Source organism: Apodemus sylvaticus, chromosome 5 (genome assembly GCF_947179515.1).
Source record: "Apodemus sylvaticus chromosome 5, mApoSyl1.1, whole genome shotgun sequence".
NCBI classification, from domain to species: Eukaryota; Metazoa; Chordata; class Mammalia; order Rodentia; family Muridae; genus Apodemus; species Apodemus sylvaticus.
Window position 1 is genome coordinate 10,541,755 of NC_067476.1, and position 20,400 is coordinate 10,562,154.

A 20,400-nucleotide genomic window follows, 5' to 3' on the forward strand; every position below is an offset into this window, starting at 1 on the left:
CCTGCGTCTATTGCAGGGTTTAGAAATAGCTGAGCTCAGGGGAGAGCCATTGGGAGGTGTGCCCACTAGGCAGATGGAGACCCACGGAAGTACTGGGATCTGCTCTTGCGAGAAGTCAGGGGAGGGGTACCCCAGGAGAAAAGAGGGTCCACAGGGAGGCCAGTTATGGTCCAAGGCTGTGTGTGCGTGCGTGTGTGTGTGTGTGTGTGTGTGTGTGTGTGTGTACATGCTCATGCATGCTTGTGCACCTATGTGTGTCTGTGTCTACATGTGTTTGTGTCTATGTATATCTGTGTCTGTCTGTCTGTCTGCATGTCTATGTGTTTGTGTCTGTGTGTTTGTGTGGTGTGTCCATGTATGACCATGTAAGTCTCTGTGTGTGTTTGTATGTGTGTACATGTTCATGTATGACCATGTAAGTCTGTGGGTGCTTGTGATTGTCTTTGTATATTTGTATGTGTTTCTGTATATCTCTGTGTTTGTGTACATATGTGTCCATGTGAAACTGTGTAAGTCTGTGTGCGTGTATCTGTGCTGTTCATGTGGGTCTGCCTGATATGAGCTACAGGGAACGATTTCAAGGCCTCAAGTCCCTCAATCCATCTGAAGCCCCCCTTTCTCTCTTCACCCCACCCCCATCAAAAAAAAAAAAGACCGAGAGAGAGCGAGAGAGAAAGAAGGAAAACAAAATATCTACAGTTGTCGAGACAAGAGAAGAAAAATAGAGGCAAACATCCGTAATTTTCTCTGTGGGGCTTTGCAGTAATTGAGCCATTTGGATAAAAATAAAGGCAGCGGGCCCCTTAGGTAAGAAGAGCTTTTGCAATCTAAGAAGCTTGAATTATGCGTCTTGTGTCACTTGAAATCCCCCGTCCTCCCCCTTCTCTGCGCGACCCAAACCACTTTCCCTTTTCTTATTATTTTTTTAAGTACCCTGTCAAATGTCCTCTGTAGAGGATTTCAGCTGTCACAACTAATTTCTATTTTCCCCTGCGCTTCCCCCATCAGTATACTGAGAAGGGACCTGGCTGGACCCCTTTCCCTCCCTTTCGCAAGCACCACTTACTCTCCTGATTTCTCATTATGGTTATTATTTCAAAACCAAATTTACATCATCAGCCTGTTGGTGAGAATGTTTAAGGACCGGGGTTGGCTTCTGTGGAGGGCTAGAGGTCCCTGTCCCTGTGAAGCACTCCCATTCCCCAGTGTGTGCCTCCATCTCCACCCCAGCCCCCAGTCTCCGATTCCCGCCATCCTTCTCCACTGACCACCCACAGGGGAAAATTCACAGTCAGACCCAAAACAGAGTCTGTGGCTCCTCGGAGACAGGCCTGTGTGTGAAAAGGCTTGAGGAACAAGCTACACCTTTCTCTATACTTCTCCCTTCCTATCTGCCTTTTAGCTATCATTTCTATCTTTAGCTCCCCAAAATCCTGTGTGTGGGGGGGGAGCTTTTTCAGACATGGTTCCTCTAAAATCCAGTTATAGAAACTTGATCCCCAAATCCGAAGTTAGCTTCCGATTTCCAAGACTGGACTGTGAACTCTATCTCTGCGCCTGCTGTGCTGGGATTACAATGTGCAACACCACACCTGGTTTTATGCAGGGCTGAGGACAGAACCAAGGGACCTGTGCGTCTTAGGCAAGTGTTCTACCAGTTGAGCCACACCGTCAACCCTTTATAAGATACCCGAGTGGGACTAGTCACCCAGGCCTGTAACCCCAGCCACTGGGGAGGTTGAGGAGGGTCACACGGTTTACAGTCTGCCTGGGCAATTTAAAGAGAGCCTATCTCAGATAAAATTTAAATAAATGAGTTGGGGCCAGGCAGTGATGGCCTCACACCCTTAATCCTAGCAGTCAGGAGGCAGAGGCAGATGGCTCTCTCTGAGTTCAAGGCTAGCCTGGTCTACAGGTTCCAGCACAGGTAAGGATACACAGAGAAACTCTGTCTCACAACCACCCCCACGCCCCCAGAATGAGCTGAGGACAGAGGTCAGTGAGAGAGTGCTCACCTAGCTCACCGCACGTCCAAGGTCCCCGCCTCACTCCCAGCACCAAAACAAAGAAGAGGCAGATTCAATCTGTTTAGTGCCTGATGTCTGCTAAGTTGTTGGAGCAAGAAGATGGGTGAAGGTCAGTGAGCTAGCTCAGTGAGTGTTTGCCACCAAGCCTGGGGACCTGAGGCTGCTCCTGAGGACCCACAAAAGGAGGAGAGAACTGACTGCTGTCAGTGGTCCTCTGAGCTTCGTGCTGTGACACCAGCACCCACCCCCGCCCGCACACAGACATCATACCCTGTCTCAGGTACAAAGTATTGAAGTCTTGAAGTCAACAATAATCGAAAGTCCCCTTTAGCTCACCTAATTAGCATGCCCAATTAAACTTAAACACCCCATCCTAACACAGGACTTCCCATTTTACCTTTGTTTTTTGTTTTTTTTTTTTTTTTGGTTTGTTTTTGTTTTTTTGTTTTTTTATTTTTTGGATTTGGTTTTTTTTTCGAGACAGGGTTTCTCTGTGTAGCCCTGGCTGTCCTGGAACTCACCCTTTAGACCAGGCTGACCTCAAACTCAGAAATCCGCCTGCCTCTACCTCCCAGATTACAGGCGTGTGCCACCACTGTCCAGCCCCATTTTACCTTTGTAAACCACCATTTGCCTATGGGCCATGTCTGTCTCCTCCCTAAGCACAGACTGCCTTTTGTCCCACTCTGGGACAAATATTCCTTATCCCTCCCCACACCCCTCTACTCCCTTCCCCTCCTTCCTCGTCCTCTATCTCCTGTCCCTGTCCTTTGTCCCTCTGGGGCAAATAAATATCCTCTGTGCTAAGAATATGGTCTTGGGGTATCTTGAACCAATTTTAAGGTTCTCTACATAGTCTGCTTTCTTATAGCGCCTAGGGCCACCAATCCTGGGCTGGCACCACCCACAGTGGGCTGGGGCTTCCCATATCAACCATCAATCAAGAAACTATACCAAGAAAACTCTTGACATGCCAACCTGTAAGAATAAGAGGCATTTTCTCTTTCCCTCTCTTTCCCCACCCCGCCCCCTTTCTTCCCAGACAGGGTTTCTCTATATAAGAGCCCTGGCTGTCCAGGAACTTACTTTGTAAACCATGCTGGCCTTGAACTCAAAGAGATTTGCCTGCCTCTGCCTCCTAAACACTGGGATTAAAGGCCTGCCCCAGTGACTGCCACCTGGCAAGAGACAATTTTTTCTTTTCTTTTCTTTTTTCTTTTCTTTCTTTTTAAAGATTTTTTTATTTATTTCATGCATATGAGTATACTGTCACTGTTTTCAGACACACCAGAAGAGGGTATCAAGTCTCATTACAGATGGTTGTGAGCCACCATGTGGTTGCCGGGAACTGAACTCAGGACCTCTGGAAGAGCAGTCAGCTGCTTCTTCTTCTTCTTCTTCTTTTCCTTCAAGATTTATTTATTTTATGTGTATGAGCACACTGTAGCTATCTTTACCAGAAAAGAACATTGGATCCCCATTACAGATGGTTGTGAGCCACCATGTGGTTGCTGGGAATTGAACTCAGGATCTCTGCAAGAGTAGCCATCTCTCCAGACCAAGAGGCATTTTCTTAATAAAAAGTTACCCCTTCAGAAACAATTGTAGCAAGGGTTAAGTTCACCTAAAAGTAGTGTGTGACCAGCGCATACACACAGACACCCACCCCTGGTGAAAGAAACAGACAAACTGGCCCCTGGCTCCTCCCTTCTCCCTCTCGTGCTGTGGTGACTGGCCTGTGTGAGAACTCATGCTCGGGACTGGTTGGAGGAGTCAGCCTTGATAGCGACTCGAGAAGGCGTGGTGAGAATTGACCGGCTTGATCCGGCTTTGCCAAACAAGGACTCTAATGGAAGAGCCTGGGCTCTGTCCCTCTTTTCCAGTATTCCTCTTCTTCCTGAGCCCAGCCTAGTTCTCAGAGCTGCTTGGTTGTTTGGGTGGTCCTGCCTTCCTCCCCAGAGGTCCTGAGAGGGGACGTAGAAGAGCTTAGAAAAGTCTATGGCCTTTCTCCATGGAATCTGCAAACTGGAGAACTGGATTCAGAGCCAGCAGCTCCCTTCCACCCAGGCTAGGGTAATCTGGGTAACTAATGTCCTCCCAGCTTCCTGAATAACATCATACAGAGAGTGACCCCACACACACACACACACAGGAGCATCATACACGGTCCTAGGTAGAGTTTCTGTTATTATGAAACAGCATGACCAAAAGCAGCCATGGAGGAAAGGGTTTATTTCATCTTGTAGTCCACCATCCAGGGAATTCAGGGCAGGAACTCAAGGCAGATTGAAGCAGAGGCCATGGAAGAATGCTGCTGTTGGCTTGCTCCTCATGGCTTGCTCGACCTGAAGGGGCTCGGCCTGAAGGGACTCTGCCCAGCTCGAGTGTGGCGACCATGGCTCTGGCAGACTTTGCCCTTCTCCCTGCTCTCTGCTAGCCTCTACATGAACCGACTCAATCCTGACAAAAAGGTCTTAGGTGACAGGCATTGAGATTGTCCCTATTTGACAGGAGGGAAAACTGAGGCAGAGAGCCTGATTTACCCTAAGTTGCACTGCTAGGAAGAGGCAGAGTCAGGAACTGAACTCAGGAAGTTTGGAGCAGACTGTTCACTCTCCTATATATTTCTACCCCTACGTGGTCAGTGGAAATACTCAACTCCCTGAGGTGCAGCACAGCCTGTGTTTAAGGGTGCAACTGCTAGCCTGAGTCCCGGGTCTCCCCTGATCTTTACTTGACTGCTTCACAGCTGTGAGAGACCATGTATGTAATTCAACATTCTTCATTGTGGCGCCCAAACTCTGATGAACTACATTTCCCAGATGGCCCCACGGATGGGGTCATGTGATTCATCTTGGCCAATGAAACAAAGGGGAAGTGGTATCTCCAATTCTAGGCCTGCTCTTAAAATTTCCTCCTCTCACCTCAGTCTGGACTCTGGGCTCCTGAGTGACTGTCGGGGCAGATCCCTTACCTGTTGAGTCCCTGCCTCCCACTGAATATGGGTTGAGCTGCAGACGGGCTGTACTGTGCGTGCATGCATTCATTAGCTTTCATCATTATGACAAGACACCTGATGAAGTGAAGGAGCCTGAGGGAGGAGGTCCAGGGTCAGCTGGAGACTTTTAGGCCTGTGGGAAGACAGTGTTAATACCACCAGGCAAGAATAAGATCACTACCACATTTTTTAAGCTAAATTTAAAGAATGCTTTATTAAATACTGGACCTAGAATTCCCAGAAAGTGGCCACAAATTATGTTAGTCTGGTGCTTATAAAGGCACAACCCACAAGGCTACATACTTCCCACCTTTGTGCAATCAGGGGCAGGACACACTTCCTGCCTACTTGTGTGAGGGAGCACATGCTCGGCAGTTGGAGCAACCAAACTTGAATACAGAAGTGGAAACACCTGGCTTGCCCGTCTTCCGTGAACAGCACCCAGCATTCCAGGAAGTTATCTGTTCTCGGGTAAGTGGGGCTTACCGACTAGAGGCCAGTTCTCTTAAGGACAGTAATTAAAACTTAATTAGCCCTCACACTAGGACCTCGACCTAGGGAACAGTGTTACCCACAGTGAATCCATCTAATCCAGACAATACCTCACAGATGTGCCCAAAGGCCTGGATGCCTTTTTTGTGATCTAAATCCAGTCAAATCCACCTGTTTGACACCTAAATATCCCCTTTTAAGGCTCTTCCTTTTTTTTTTTCTTTCCCATCTTCCTTCTTTCCATTCTGCACAGAATGTCTCCAGAAAAGCCTTGCCCACTCAGTTTCAAGGCGTGGACGCTGCAGACCAGACCTCAGTGGCTGGCTGTGCAGTCGGGAACTGTAGCGTAGGCAGAGAGCGCCTTGCAGGCCGGCCAACTTCAGCTGAGCAGCAGTAAGCTCAGGAGCTGGTCCTGTCTATTCGCCCTGCAATTCCTCATTGGTCACAGCCTTTCGGGCCACACTTACTCTTCCCCCTCTGTTTCTCCAGGATCTCTGTGGAAGTCAAAATGAAGTGTGACCTTCCAAGCATGAGTCTGGGAAATGGTGCCACGCATGCGCAGAACTTCCTGAGCCGGCATCTACTATGTCAGACCTGCTGCGTGAATTCTCCGGTTGCCTGGAATGGCAACGTCTACGTGGCACAGAACAGAATCTGCGATGCTGGCAAGGATGATGTAAGATACCTCTGGTGGTCAGCCGTGAGCTCAGCCATCACCAGAAGCCATGACTCCCAAAGGCTACTTGACTCCCAGGAGGGAAGCAGCCAGTGGCTTCAGTGGCAGCGGTAAACTTCTGCACAGCTTGTCGGCCAGCGTTCCTGGAAGAGATGACTCCGACATTAGCGGGGTTCTCAAGGGCAGCGATGGCTGAAGCTAGCTAGCAGCGGCAGCTTCTCCTGGGACCTCTAACGACTTACGGTGCAGAAGCCATTGCTGTGCCTTTTGTAGATGAACTTTCTGGAGGGCAGGGTTGGTGCTGCCTAACTGGGTTCCCAGAGTAAGAAATTTGAGGACATTCTTTTCAAGAGCTTCATCTCCAGGACATCAAGGACTCCAGGCATTGTGTGAGAATTTCCCTTCAAGTTATACACAAATTGCTTTAAAAACTACTGTCTCAGGCTGGAGCGATGGTTCCGCAGTTAAGTGCATTCACTGCTCTTCCAAAGATCTTGCGTTTAATTCCCAGCAACCACATGGTGGCTCACAACCATCTGTAAAGGCATCTGATGGCATCTTCTGGTGTGTCTGAAGACAGCTATAGTGTACTCATATAAATAAAAGTAAGTATATTTAAACACACACACACACCAAAAAACCCTACTGTCTCACACTGGAGAGATAGTTCAGCAGTTAAGAACACTGGCTGCTCTTTTAGAGGAACTGGGTTCGATTCCCAGCACCCACAAGGCAGCTCACAACTGTCTGTAACTCCAAATCCAGGGGATCTGACGCCCTCACACAGACGTACATGCAGGCAAAACACCAATGCACACCAAATAAAAATAAACAAATAAGTAAGTAAATAATATTTTGAAAATTAAAAATCTATTAAACAAACAAACTGCCTCACCAGGAGAGGTGGCACATTTAATCCAAAGATTCTGAAGTTCAAGGCCAGCCTGACCTACAGAGTGAGTTTTAGGACAGCAACAGCTACACAGAGAAACCCTGTCTCGACATGCCCCGCCCTCAAAATTTATTTAAAAATCTGAGCCTGGTGGCAAATGCCAGCACTGGGAGATGGGAGTGTGGATCCTGAATCCTGCTGGCCAGCCCAGCCTAGGCTGCTTATTGAGTTCGAGGCCAGTGACAAAGACTGCCTTAAAAAAAAAAAAAAAGAAAAGAAAAGATGCTGGCACCTGAAGAATTATACCCAAGGTCATCTCTTCTGGTCTCCACACAGATACACATACATTCACATGTACACCTGCACACACACACACACACACATACACACATAAAAAGAAAAGTCTCCATCAGTGCAGTGTATACACCTGTGTCTGCCTTTGCTCAGAGCTCTCACCTCAGAGTTCTCTAAGCTCCCGGCTTCTCGTCAGTCTCCTACTGGGGACACTCACCTCTGGGGCCTTCTTCTATAGCTGCAGACTCAAGCTGGCCTCCACACACAATGCAAAAAGACATGAGACACTTGCCACAGGGACTCCCTGAGTCACTCTGATACCTCCGTCCAGTATACCTCGATCCAGAGTCTCAGGGCCACACAGCACTACACACCCTGAACAGCCATACCGTCCTAACATTCATAGCTCCCTGGCAGGGTGAGAACTGTGGGACTCTGAGACCACGCAGAACCTCTCTGAGCCCGTGTCCTGCACACACAATGGATGCCAGGCTCATCTTTCTCAGGATTCCCTAATGCCCAGGAGCCGCTTTCAGGAAAACACCTCAGTGGCCACCACAGGGGCAGAGGAAGCCAGTTCCCCCGCAGAACCCTGAGTTCTGCTCTGCATCCAGAATTTGTTCCTCGGGGGAAACAGCCATTGCACAAGCTAAGCCTACTCGCAAAGGCGAGCTACCGTGAGGGAAATTGCCCTAAATGTGAATCGGCAGCCGAGCTGGGAAAAGTGATTTTGCCGCTCTCAGGCAGATTGCGGGAGCCCTTCCCTGCACAATGTTTCAGCCTGTCTGCCTCCAATCACTCCCAAATCATATGTTTTATTTGGTGTGACTGCTCGCTGCAGTCCTGCTCCACCCAACATCGGTAGCCAAAGCCTGACACTGCAAATCGTCTCTCAGCTGTTCATTCGAAAGGAGTGAAATAAGCTTTGGACTTTATGCCTTTGGGTCACTGGTGGGCCCGTCACTGAATGAACCCGAGTGTGGCCTGCAGATGTTTACTGCATGCCTGAGAAGAGGCTGAGGCTGACGGGACCCCAGAGTTTCATGAAGCAGCCCTGGCTTCTAATCTTAACTCTTCCACTACCGTGTTGTGTGACTTCAGGTACACTGCTCATCTCCTCTGGGCTTTACTTCTTTGTCTCTAGAGGACATGATAGGATTTTTCCCAACCTATTCTCCCCAACAAGAAGCCTGTGACAGCTAGACCTGGTGGCTCACACTTGAAATCTCAACCTCAAGAGGCTACGGCAAGAGCGTGGAGAGTTCCAGACCAGTCTGCACTACGTGAGACCCTGTCTCAAAAACAAGAAGGAGAAGCCTGGAGAGATGGCCTAGTGGTTAAGAGCACACTGATGGCTCTTGCAGAGGATCCGGATTGGAGTCTCAGCACCCACATGGTGGCTCACAACTGTCTCTAACTCCAGTTCCAAGGAGTCTGATGCCCTCTGCTGGCTGCTGTGAGCACTGCATGTATGCAGTGCACCAATATTCCTGCAGGAAGAACACTCTCATGCATAAAATAAAAATCAATAAATCTTTTACAGAAGGAGGGGGAGTTTTAACAGCTGGATCTTGAGCTCTTGCGACCACATGAAACAAAAAGGTCAGTCAGTAGGGGTACAGTGAGTCACCCCGAAATCTCAGCACCCGAGAGTCTGACACAGGAAGAACACAAAAGGTTGGTCACTCGAAGCTACATTGCAAGTGTGTGTGTGTGTGTGTGTGTGTGTGTAGATAGATATATAGACAGGCAGACAGACAGACAGACAGACAGACTATAGGTTTCTACTTCTAGGAGATCCCAAGAATAGTCAGAAAGAGAGTGGCACCTGATTCAGCAGGTAAAGAGTTTGCCAAAAATGGTCTGAGTTCACTACTGAGACTTGGAAGGAGAGAACCAATGCCTGCAAGCTGTCCTGCCTGTGTCTCTGTCTCTGTGTCTGTGTTTCTGTCTGTGTCTGTCTCTCCATTTCTCTGTCTCTCTGTCTCTCTGTCTGTCTGTCTGTCTCTCTCTCTCTATCTCTCCAGCCCCCATGTCTTTCCTTAAGGTGGGGTGCTATAGGGATGGCCAGACTGATACATATGGGGTGACCCAGGGTAGTAAAGTGTCCAAGGGAGCCAGGAATGAGTCAAACGCTTTCTACCATCCCACAAAGCCACTTGCCGCAGAGAAAATGCTTACGTCCATGCCTAAAGGCGTCACTGTCAAGGCTGTTCAACATCCGGCCCAGCTTACTCATGACTAGAAGGGTTAATGTGCTTAACTGAGTTAACCCTCATCTGTAAACCCAAACACCTCTCACAAGATATTTCATGACCTCATCTACAAAGAGAAATTCTTTATAAGAAAGACAAGAAATCCCACCCATTTATTTTTGACTCATAAATTTAAAGTTTTTGAAATTACATGTTCAGGGCTGGAGAGATGGCTCAGTGGTTAAGAGCACTGACTACTCTACTCTTCCAGAGGACCTGAGACCAATTCCCAGCAACCACATGGTGGCTCACACCCATCTGTAATGGGATCCAATGCCCTCTTCTGTTGTGTCTGAAGACAGCGACAGTATATTCACATACATAAAACAATTTTTAAAAAAAGGACGTATGTGATGTGTGGTGGTTTAAATAGGAATGGTCCCCATAGATTCATGTGTTTGAATTCTTGACCCATTGGGGTGGCACTATTAGGTCGCAAGGCCCTGTTGAAGGAAGTGTGTCACTGTGGGAGTGGGTTTTGAGGTCTCATAAGCTCAAGTTGTCTCCTTTTGATGCCTATGGATCCAGATGTAGCGCTCTCAGCATCTTCTCCAGCACGATGTCTGCCTGGATGCCGCCATGCTTCCCACTGTGATGATAACGGACTGAACCTCTGAAACTGTAGGCCAGCGCCAATGAAATGCTTTCTTTATAAGAGTTGCCTTGGTCATGGTATCTCTTCAACAGCAAGGGGGGCCCTAACTAAGACATGGTGATACACACCTTTAATCCCAGGACTCGGGAGGCAGAGGCAGGCAGATCTCTGTGAGTTCAAAGTCAGCCTGGTCTACAGAGTGAGGTTCAGGACAGTCACAGCTACACAGAAAAACCCTATATTGAAAAGTCAAACCAAAACAATATAAGAATTTTTCGCCTCTGCTCCCAAGTGCTGGGATTAAAGGCAAGTGGCATGGTTGGCTTTCCTCCTGGGGTGGCGGGGGTGGGGGGCAGGAAGGCCAGGAACCACACATCTGAGAGGAAGCCTCCTCAGCAGAGGCACTGCAGCTCCAGGGGTGAGCTGAGGAGCTGGGGAGCCACAGCCCTGCTCCCTCACTTCCCTCCTTCTCTTGATGCTTCTCTTTCGATGAGGAGTCACACCAGGCAGCGAATCTCATGACAGAGATTGAGTGGGGCATCCAGGAAAGGAGGGACAAATCCCCAGGAGGGAGCAGACAGCAGCAGGGAATTGAATAAAGCACAGTTCTTAGGGAAAGGGTGGAGATTTCCAGGATGAGGATTGGTGGAATTTCTGTGGGTAGTTCAGGGATTGGTGGGTTTTCCTATCTAGGGATTGGTGGCTTTGGTTCAGACTTTTCGCCTAAAATTAGCACAGTCTGGGGAAGGTCCTGTTGAGGGAGAGGAGATGACCTTTGTGACAGTTAAAACAGGGGGTGTCTAGGAGAGGGGTCTGGCTGCTAGAGTCCTGGGTGTTGGCCACTTACCAGCCTTGAGGGTTTACAAAGTATCCAAAGTTCACAAATATACAAAATTTACAAAGGGAAGCCATTTTTGAAGATTTATTTATTTATTATATGTAAGTACACTGTAGCTGTCTTCAGACACCAGATGAGAGCAGATCTCTTAATGGATGGTTGTGAGCCACCATGTGGGTGCTGGATTTGAACTTATGACCTTTGGAAGAGCAGTCAGTGCTCTTACCTACTGTGCCATCTCTCCAGCCCCTTTTTCTGCCACTTGAGTGGTATGAGTATCTAACAACCACTGCCCAGATATGAAGTAACAGTTTTTGAAAAGAAATTCTAATGCAGCCATCGGGGAAAGACTTGTTTTTCTTTACCCTTGATGTCTACAACTCCACCTGGGAAAATGCCAAAGTTCAGAGGCCAAATATTGTGTCCCAACATGGTAACAGTCTCATTCATTTTTCATAGTTACAGAACAAAATATGTTGACAGGAACACCTCGTAGGCAGGCAACAGCAGGGAAGGGAAGAGGAAAGTCTCTGGGGCAGGATTCAGATCTGATCTGATGACAGGCTCAGCTTTGAGGCTGGGGAACATAGTCGTCTCTTAGTTAAACCGTTCCAAAGGATTTATACCATAATCACAGTGATGTGGAATCGTGCACGGGGATGGTCAAGGAGTCACTTGCCTCTCGGGGTTCATAGAGAACTGTTCAAAATGGGGCTGCGGACCTTCGACATTCCAACTCCCTGTAATAACGAGCCAATCAGCCTTACTCAGTCTTAACACAGCTGTGGCTTTTTCTGGAAACTTTGGTTTGTACACATTCTCTCTTCCCCAGTTATTGGGCAATGAACCCTACACCTCACAGACACTATACAGTGCTCTACCATTGAACTAAAACCCCACCCCACACTTCTTTCTTTTTTAAACTTTGTTTTGAGAGAGGGTCTCACTGAGTTGTTTAGGCTGCCATGGACCTAGCTAGCTCTGCGGTCCAGGCAGGCTTTGAACCATGACCCTGCATCCTAAGTTCCTTTGTAAGCACACTCTGCCTGGCTCGCTGTCCTTTGTCCTCATTCCCAGCCCTCCAGGCTCCCTTCCTCCCTCTTCCTGTTCTTTGTGAGACAGGGTCTTACTCTATAATAGTCCAGCTGGTCACAAACTTACAGCAATCCTCCTGCCTCAGCTCTCCTAGGATGCAGAGATTCCATCTGTTTCGTGTTACTCACAAGAGCAGTCCGGGTCCCAAACCTCTCCTGGACAGATCACCTACTTTCTGGAGGACAATGGCAGGTAGCCAGGGCAGAGGGCTAGGCTTCTGCTCAACAGCTCTTCCGGTGTGAGCAGCTGGGCTTTTGTCTTGCTCACCCCCCTAAGCCTCGGAAGCCCTAAGCCACCAGTAGAGCAGTGCAAATGTCCTGGGGCAGCTTCCTGATAATGAAGCCCTATCTCGTCTGCCTGAGGCTACAGAAGAAAACAGGAAGCTTAATAAGGAAAAGGAGTGGTCTTATGCCCCCCAGTGACCCCAGGCACAGCCACCCTCTGCAGTTCCAGCTCCTGTGAAGCTTCTCACCGCCCTCCCAGCCACTGACAACCCCAAGCCTGAAATGCCCAGCTGAATTGTCCAGACAGACAGCCCTCTCGAGCACAGTTAGTAAAAGTAAACATTTGGAGGCTCTAAAGCTTGAGAGACTTTGAGCAGAGTGCCAGCTACAGCAGAGTAACTGTTATCTCCCTGCCCCCTGTTGGAGGGCCTTCCTTACCTGGGTCAGTCACACCTACACGGGTCTCTCAGACAGGGCAGTCCTGGCCCCTCAGCACTGTGTCATCCTAAGAGGCCAGCCAGGCAGTCTGAAGGTTGATTATGCGTGCACACTTTGACCCATCCCAGGCCTCTGACCCACTCTGGTGACTCTTGGCAGAGCCAGCCACCAGAGCTTAGCACGGCGCACTCCTTGTGCCCTTGGCAATCCTGGCATCTCAATGAGATCCTACCTGCCGAACCAAGCTATGGGTAGAATCTTCTTCCTTGACCACCACCCCCCTCTCTCTGAGACAGAGTTTCTCTGTATAGCCCTGGCTTTCCTGGAACTCTGTAGACCAGGCTGGCCTTGAACTCACAGAGATCTGCCTGCATCTGTCTCCTGAGTGCTGGGATTAAAGGTGTGAGCACCACCTCCCAGCATCACAGTGTTATAATTTACTTAGTATTGAAAAAGCACAAGGAACGGTGGTTTTCTTGACAGCTAATTGAAGCCTTTTAGTCTGATCCTTATTATTAATATCAACTCAGATGACACATCACATGGAATAACTGCAAAAAGTCACAAAAGGGCACAACGGGGTTCAGAGAATCCGACAAGGGGCCCGAGGAAGAACCTGATAGAGCTGGTGGGGTGGATGTCAGCTAAGGGTGAGGCCTGTTAGAGATGCTGCCGTGGAACCAAGCCCCAGGGCCATGGGTTTGAGCCAGCCTCGGGGCTGTAGAGCTCAGCTGCAGGACTGTGGAGGCCACAGAGGTGAAGGGTCAGAACTTGTCCAGATAGATCCGCGTGGATGAATGAGAGAGTGGATTGGCAGCTCAACAGTGGGGCCTGGGCAGAGTTGAAGCCCCTGGGGCAGAGGTTCCTCGACTACGGAACCCTTGACTGACCAGGTGGTTGGCTGACAGGCTGTCATCTCTACTGGTTGATTTTTACTATCAACTGACACAGCCTAGAGTTACCTGGGAAGAGAATCACTTGGTTGAGGAACTTCTGAGATCAGATTGGTCTGTGGTCATGTCCATCATGAGAAACTGTTCTGATTGATGTGAGACGGCCCAGCCCACTGTGCTGGCAGCATCCCTAGGCAGATGGGTCTAAGCCAGGTAAGGAAGCTGGCTGGCTGGCAGGGGTGGTGCACACCTTTAAGCCTAATGCCTGGGAGGCAGAGGCCTGGTCTATAGAACAAGGTTCAGGACAACCAGGACTATGCAGAGAAGACCCAACAAAATAAATAAATAAATAAATAAGGAAGTTATCTAAACGTAAATCAATGAACGAGACAGTAAGCAGCAGTCTTCCGAAACCTCTGCTTCATTTCCTGCTCTGACAGCCCTCAATGGAAATCGGCAGTCCCAGCAGGTTGGAGGGAATGAGACAGCCTGAGCCAAGCCTGCTGCCTTCCAACAAAGTCCACGCCCCTCAGGGCACCTGGACCTGGTCACATGACCATTCCAAACTCTGAGATTCGACTATGCTATCTCCCACACACTGTCTTGTGTTCATATCTCATGATGTCCAGGAAGCGTAAGCCAATAAACCATTTTCTACTCATGTTTGGCCCGAGCAAGCTGTCACAGCAGCAGGAGAGCGCACTAGAACATCACCACAGCACTAGGTAGCTGGTGTCCTCTTTATGGGGTCAAGGAGACAGGATCACACCCTTTTCTCAGTTTGCTAAGTCTAATAAATTCTTAGGTCTAGTTTTTCTTATTTTATTTTATTTCAACTTTATTACCGGGGGTGGGTACCTGCTTGTGTGGGGCACACAGGTATGACGCCTTGTGTAGAGAGGTCAAAGGACAATTTGCTGTAAGTGAGTCCAGAATCAAACTCAGGTTGACGGGCTTGGAAGCAAGTGTCTCTACCCACTGAGCCATCTTGCCAGGCCCTCTACCCTCATTTTGTTGAATCTGGCTATAGGGCTTCCTACTCATTCTAACGTCCACCCACTTGCCCGTGGAACAACCCCTATGGTTGGTGTGTGTACCCTTAGCTTGTTTGGAGCGGGGGCAAACAGCAAATATCCTAAAACCTGCTGCTTAACATCCTTTCCCAGACACAGTGCAAGCAAGTCAGACCTCGGGAGGCGAAGGCACGAGGGCTAGCACTGAACTGGTCTATGCAGCAGGGCGACCAGCCAGGGTTTGTAGGGAGTTCCTGCCTCAACAAAAGTAACAGCAGGTCTCTGCATAGCCTGGCTGTAACTTTAATTTTTTTCAACGCCTATTTTTAATGATGGTTCTTAAAGACTTCAACCTCCCTTTTAGCCCACCAGCCACCAGAGGTAGTGGAAAATAAAGGACACAGGGGAAGTGGACCTATTAAGAAACGGTTTTCTAGAACAACTCCCATCTGTGTTGTCTGGAAATAGGCAGTTCAGTTCACAGGTCAGCGCAGCAGCAGCTCAATCCACTGTCAAATACCTCACGGAAACACCAGCAGGCCAGTTCAGTAGAGTCAGGATAGCAACCACGAATCAGCAGCGGTGGCACTTCCTAGAGGAGACAGCCAGGCCTCAGCCTTGGCATGAGTCAGTAGGAGGGACCCGGAGGGACTCCAGGAAAAGTTCTAAGCTGTGCCTGTCTCAGGAAGATCAGCAAAGATGCGAGACCAACAAGCATGCACAGCCAACATTTCATAAGTAAGCCAAGCTCCACCTCCATCACTGTCCGTTGAATTCTAGTTATACTCCCTCCAAATATCACGAGATGTTTGTCCGCATGTCTTGCCTCAGCACATGTCTCAGCTGACATCACTCTGCCAATCAGCCCAAGTCTCAAAAAGTATCAAGAAACTGCAGCACACCACCAGAAATTTTAGTATTCAGTATTTCTCTCTATAAAGTCTCAACAAATGCAGCTCAACTATGCAATCTAATGTGAACCGATACATGTGTGTCCTTAGCAAAGAATCCTTCACCTGTCCTTTCATGTGCTTCCTTCAGCAGAACATCCTTTCGAAACCTGTGTCTGCTTCAGCTAAACCTTCCTTCACGAGTCTGCCTTAGTCTTTCATCTCTGTCCACTTCAATGAACCGTTTCTTCATGTGATTGTCCCCAGCAAAACACCATCCAACACAAACTGACTTTCTTAAGAACCCTTAAGTTTCCATATCACCTGGCTGTCCTGGGACTTGTCTGTAGACCAGGCTAGCCTAAAACTCAGATCCACCTGCCTCTGCCTCTTGAATGCTGGGATTAAAGGTGTACACCACTATACCTGGCTTTAAAAATCTGTTTCTTTTGATAGATGCATGCCAGAGCCAAAAGGAGGAGAGGGTCAGCCCACTGGACTAAGTGCTTGGCAGATACGGGTCAAGACAGAACAGCCTGTATGCCCAGCACTTGGAAAATGGAGGCAGGAGGATGATGAGTTTGAGGTCATCGCTGGCTACATATGAAGTTCAAGGCAGAGCTGGGCTACACGACACCCTGACTTGAAAAGAAAAGGTGTCAGGGAGGGGCTGGCAAGGTTGCTCACTGGTTAAGAGCACCTGCAGTTCTTGCAGAGACCTGAGGTCCCCAGGTGCCAGCGTCCACATGCGTTCCACAGTTCAGTTCCAGAGGGATCTGATGTGCACTTCTGATCTCTTTGAATACAAAACGTGCACATGATGCACATACTTGTGCACAGACACTCACACACATAAAATAAAAATGAATGTTTTGTTTTTAAGAGACTGAGAGCAATTGCAGCCCAGTAACTTCTTGTTGGTTGGTTGGGACTCTTGACATCTGGAAGATCATCCTCGCTCTCCCAGTGTCTTTGCAAGCCAGCCTTAGTCTCTGGGGGTACCTAAGCCTCTGAGTCTCAAACAGGAAAAAGTCGTGCTTCTCTCCCACCTGTCCACTGATTTGTGCAGAATATGAAATAAATGGGCTACACAGCTGCAGTCTCTGCAAGCACTCGGGAGGCTGGGGGCAGAGGGGGAGCAATACCATGAGTTCCAGGCCAGTCGAGATGCAGCGAGACCCTGTCTCAAAGCTGGGCATAGTGATGCATGGTATGAACGCAGGCACACACGTGCCAGTGTGTGGAGGTCAGGGGGTCAGTCCCCTGCTTCTACTGTAGGTTTCAGGGACAGACGCAGGGTCGGCAGCTTTGCACGGTGTGGTGTGCCGTTACTCACCCAGCCATCTTGCTGGCCCAGTATGGCTGACTGGGGTTGAAGCTACAAGTGTGAGTGAGGAGGTCGTGCAGATCCTAGGCCTGGTCAGGGGCCTCCTGGGAGTTTACTGTGTCACAGCTTGTTATACTTGGCTTGGTCCTGGCTCTGGTGTCAGGCAGGGGAACAATGAGCATTTCACCAGAACAAGGCTGCCGTGAAACAGGAAAAATGCAAAGCTTCCAAAGAAAATCCCACCTCACCAGGAAGGAGGAAGACCAGATAGAACCAGATCCACTCCTGGTTGATTTAAGGCCTTGCCCACCCCCTCCAAGTCCGTTTGTCCCCTACCCCTCCCACCCGGTCCCATCCTTGGTCCCCACCCCACCCCCACCATGTCTTCCTCCTCCTTTTTTCCTTTGGTGGTTTTTCTGTCTTTTGTTATTGAGACAGTGGTGGCTGGTCTGTAACTCAGACATCCTCCAGCCTGTGTGTCAATCGATGGGTCGCTGGGATTTAAGGTATTCACCAGCGTCCAGGCCCGTCTTGTCTGTTGATACAAAGTTTCTTGCAACACTTGGCATCGTCTTCCTGTCTTCAACTGCTCAGTTCTGCAGGTATACGGTTTCACGTTAGTGGAGACAGAACTCGGGTCTTCACGCTTGCATCTCACTAAGAGCCAACAGAACCTTCTCTCAACCTGTTGTTTTTGTTTTGGGAGCTTTTACAATTATATTTTTTAAATTTTAAAAATATTTTTTAGAAAATACATCTTGATCTCATTCTTCTAGACTATACCCCCTCACCCCCACCCTGGCCACTGAACTTCATTCTCTCTCTCTCTCTCTCTCTCTCTCTCTCTCTCTCTCTCTGGGAAAAAACACCCCAGAAGAAACAAAAAACCCAAGAAAATAAAACATACAAAAAGAAAACTATCAAGCCATAACAACAACAAAAGAAAACACACACACAACCATTGAGTCTGTTTTGTGTTGGTGGACTACTCCCGGGCGTGGTGCGCCTACCCTAGGATGTGGTTGACACACCAAGAGCCACTCCATTGAAGAAAACTGATTTCCAGCAGCTACCAGTTGCAGACAGCTTCTTCGTTAGGGGTAGGGCTTTGTGTCCACTATTCCTTCCTTGTGCTAGGCTTTTGTCTGGTTTGAACCTGCGCAGGTCTTGTGTCTGCTGCCACTGTCCCTGCGAGTACATTTGTGCATTAGTCCAGTTATGGCTAGATGATTCTGGGTCTTTGGATTCTGTGTCTTTCTAACCTCTCCCACACAGATCCTGGAGCCTCGAAGGGAAGGGTTTGATAAAGTCAGTCCATTTAGTACGGAGTGCTCCAAAGTCCTCCACATTCTGTCCACTGTGAAGCTGTGGGTCTCTGTTAATCCCACCTACAGCAGGAAGAAACTTCTTTGCTGTGAGCTGAGTGAAGAAGTGATCTGGTTCCCAGCTGTGCATAGCAGCTGTGGGGTCCTATTCAGAAAGTAGGTCAGTGGGTCAGTGGGGAGTCAGAAAGGAATGGAGTTGTCCTAGGAGTAATGGCTGAGGGGATAGAGAGAAAGAACTAGTGCTTAGGGGATTTCTTGGGACAGGGCCTCGCACTATATATAGCACAGGGTGAACTAGAACTCACTATGAACTCACAGAGACCCTCCTGCCTCAGCTTCCCCAGTGGCAGGATTATAAAGATAACCCATTTTTCTGGAGATTAGCATGTCTGTGAGAGAATAAGAATCAAAATCCAGTTTTATAGAAAGCAAAGCCTCGAGTATGTGTCTGTAATCTGTGTCCATTGTAGGAGGGTTCACGGCAGCCCAAGGTAAAAGCCACCCAGCCCACCGGTCCATGATGGAAACACAGATGTTGAGTGCCTAAAGACAGATTACTGCACAGTCTTAACAGGAAAATAAAGAGGCTGTATAGAGAGCTCAGCAGGCAAAGTCCTTGTTATGAAAGCCTGAAGACCTTAGATCGATGCCCAGTATCCGCTTGAAGACCCAGTCAGCTTGGATACCTATTGTCACCCCTGCATTCAGGAAGTATGAGGGGAGGATGTCCCAGGGGAAGATGGTAGCCAAACCAGCAGGGATGGATAAGCTCTGAGGTCAGTGAGAGACTGCCTCAGTAAATAAAATGGTGTGCTTTTAGTTTTGGTGACAGGGTTTCTCTATACAACTTTGGTTGTCCTGGAACTTGATCTGTAGACCAGGCTGGGCTCAAACTCACAGAGATCTGCCTGCCTCCTGAGTACGGGTATTAAAGGTATACAGCACAGCCACCATCACCCAGCACTGTGAATGTTCTTAATGTCCCGAACTGTGACTGAAAAAAATTATTAAATTGTAAGCATATGTTCATTAATTTTGAAAAAAATTAAATTCTGATAATAGTAAGTATTGAGTCTGGGAACATAGTTCTTTTTTTTTTTTTTTTTTTTTTTTGAGACAGGGTTTCTCTGTGTAGCCCTGGTTGTCCTGGACTCACTCTGTAGACCAGGCTGGCCTCGAACTCAGAAATCCGCCTGCCTCTGCTTCCCAAGCGCTGGGATTACAGGCGTGCGCCACCACCATCCGGCAGGGGAACATAGTTCTTAGTTAAGTTCATGTCTAGCAATCGCAACAGCCAGATGCCTGGAACTGTATAAACCACCTGTAATCTTAACACTGGGAAGGTAGAGGCAGGAGGGTCAGAAGTTCAAGGTCATTCTTGGCTACACAGCGAATTTAAGATCAGCTTAGGTTACAGGAGGCCCTGCCTATCTTTTTTTGTAGGCTAGATAGGAGCGCTTTTAGTGAACTATGATTGCTGGAGTGTGGGACTCAGAAGAGTGGGAAGCCATGGGGCTGCAGGGCTTACTATTTGTGGGGGAGACTTCAACTAGAAATAGATTTGCACCCCAGGTCTCAGGGGTGAGCTGCTCCCCAGACTCCGTGTCTTCAAGTCTATCCCAATTAAACTAGGCAAAGCCCCTCTGCTCTGACATGTGACTCTCCTGGTGACCAGGGGATTTGAAATTGAATACACAGGGCCTCAGTCACATGTTCCCTATTCTGCAGCTTGGCCAGGTGACCCGGCCAGTGTGAACCATGGTCACTGTGTCCTGAGGCTTCCTGAAAGCAGCACACATACTTGCCTGAAGTCCTGGTAGGGGACAGAACTGATATCGGAGACATGAGTATCCACTAGACAACAGAGTCTCCAAGATGACAGACTCTGTCACTTAAAGACAGAATGGGAGAAATGCTGAGGAGATGGCTCAGTGATTACGAGCACGTATTACTTCTGCAGAGGACATGGGTTCAGTTCCCAGCACCCACGTGCTTGCTCACAACCATCCTTGATTTCAATTCCAGGGAATATGACCACATAGTGCACATATATACATGCAAGCCAAGCACTCAAACACACAGAATAAAATAAATATAAAAAACATTAAAAAGAAGAAAAAAAGGGTAC